Here is a 2,704-nt window from a genome sequence, read left to right as displayed (position 1 = left end):
CGACTTCTCAAGGAAGAAGTTTCTGTAGAGCAGCCACTAGGGTTTGAGTCACCCCATTTAAAAGGGAAGGTTTTTAGGTTAAAAAGGCTTTATATGGACTAAAGAAATCAGCAAGAGCATGGTATGTCAGGATAATCAGGTTTTTCAAAAAGCTTGGTAAGGAGTGCTTCTGGTGCAAATTTGTATGTACTAAGAGAGAACAAAATGTAGGTCATTTTTATCTTGTATGTAGATGATTTTATTATCACAAGTGATCATGATTCGCTCATTCAACAAACTCAAAAGATTTTGAGCTCTGAGTTTGAAATGTCAGGCTTGAGACTTTTACATTATTTTTTAGAAGATTGCTAATCCAAAAAGGGCATCTACATCTCTCATCAAAAGTACGCAATAGAAATTCTACAAGAAGTTGGGATGATAAATTGTAAACCCCTGAGCACTCCAATGGAGGTGAACATGAAACTCTCCATGGAGGATTCTTCTTCCTTAGTCAACATCAAGATGTATAGGAAGCTTGTGGGAAGTTTGATTTTCTTATGTAATGCTAGAACAGACACTTGTTTTGCAATTGGTGGTTTGAGCAAGCTTTCCAACATTCTAGGGAATCTCATAAGAAGACATGCATGCATGCTCTAAAGTATATTAAAGGTACTTTGGGCCATGGTATTTTCTAGGGCATTGGCACAAATACCCTAAGTATGTATTGTGACTCTAATTGGGTAGAAAGTCAAATTTTGGATATTAATATTCAATTGGTTCCAGAGTGTTTTCTTGGATTAGCAAGAAACAACCAATCGTCGCTCTTTCTTCAACAGAAGCCGAGTATGATGCTACTTGTTTTGCAGCTTGTGAACCGGTTTGGCTAAGGAGAGTTCTCATGGACTTAGGTGTTCCTCTTGATTCATCAACAACACTTCAATGTGACAACTAGAGTTGCATGGCAATCACCAAAAGGGGTCTTCCATGCACACACAAAGCATATCGAGGTTCAATTTGAGCATGAGATTGTGGAGCTAGAGTATTGTCCTATTGAAGATAATTGTGCAGATATCTTCACCAAAGCTCTTAGAAAAGACAACTACTTTGACACCTTCATCGACTCGGAGCTCACACATGGCCAACATAAAGCATCTTCAAGATGTTCATTGAGGGGGAGTGTTAGTATACCTGCAATGCTCACCAGTCACTTTTACCGACCATGATGTATATTGCATAGTTTGTAAGGCCCCCATATGACAAGAAGCCAATAGTGCACATATATTTTGGTGGATTCTAGCTTACACATTGATGAGGTCTTTATTTGTTTCTACCACCCACTTGTAGCACTACATAAGGAGGCCATCTCCATGAAAATGGCATCTTATATTTAAGGATAATGTGCAAGATGGGCATAATTTCCTTCTTGTATCTCAATAGCCCTTCCTTGCTCTATTAGTGATTCTCAAACCTCGGTGATTTATTTCATGATAGCATATCTTTTTCTCCACAGTCTAATTCGGTTGAGACAAACTTGTAGGCGAACATCATTGAAGAAAATTCTCAAACTATGTCATGGCACTACTCACATACACTCTCCAAGACTCTGAGGAAAGTGGAATAACTTTTTTATCACCCAAGTGTGGTAGCCTATGGTTATCCCAATTCTATCTTGGGATCTCTTAAGATTGTTCCTATGATGTTAATAATTTCTCTTACTGTGGGTGTGTATAAGAAGAGAAAAGTAGAATAAAATTTATATCACTCAAGTGTGGTAGATTGGTTATCCTGATTCCCACAATGTTTTACTTTCTCATAAGGGACATTGTAAGATCATGGGCTCCATCTTGCCAAGCTACATGAAGGAGAGAGCCATGAGTGTATAGCACAAAGCTAGCTCGCGTGAGTCAATGCACCACCTATGGTACTTAGTGTATGCATTGCTTCCCTAATACCTTTAAAAGTTGGACGCACCTCAAAAGGTAGGCCCAATTTGGCAGTGCTAGAGCTTTTAGCTACAACCACTTTTCTTTAAATTTAGCACTAGCAATGTCCCTTACTTCAGTGCTTATACATAGAAAAATTTGCAGAGTGGGTGCCCAATTTTAGGATTCATTTCTTTGCCTACACCAAATTCAAATGCTTTTCTCTTCCCTTGAAATTTTAGACTTGCTTCATCACCCAAGTCATCATAACTTTATGCCGTTGGTGTCGGCACTAGATAATGAGCAACAAGGTGACTATAAAGAGGTGGCCGAGGTCTTCGCTAGCCAATCTGCACCCTGAACATCTATCGGGTTCGATACCACGTGCTTGAATCTTGACGCTTGTTGTCAAAGCCCCCCAAAGTACCTTTCATAGAAATATCTTCATAAACTGACTGAATTTGTGGTCTCATGAGATAAGTTATTTAGGAGCGTAGGCCTTAGCCTAGGGTATGATGCATTAATACGCACTGCAGGCTGCTGCGGAGCGCGGTGCTGTGATGATTCGTAAGCCAGTTTCCAGTTCTGCTTCTGATCACATCTTGAAGATAAACCTGGTTCTGAGCACCCCTTCACTACGCCTTCATCCTATCTAGGATTTTTTATACCGTTCAACAACTGGTTTCTAGGGTTTCCCGTTTTCTCTGTGTGTGTGTGTGTGTGAGAGAGAGAGAGAGAGAGAGAGAGAGAGAGAGAGAGAGAGAGAGAGGGGTTATGATCCACAGATCGAAGACTTGACGCAG

This window comes from Adiantum capillus-veneris, chromosome 12 (genome assembly GCF_014529385.1).
Source record: "Adiantum capillus-veneris isolate H3 chromosome 12, ASM1452938v2, whole genome shotgun sequence".
In the NCBI taxonomy this organism is placed as follows: Eukaryota; Viridiplantae; Streptophyta; class Polypodiopsida; order Polypodiales; family Pteridaceae; genus Adiantum; species Adiantum capillus-veneris.
Note: the sequence above shows the minus strand (reverse complement) of the source record.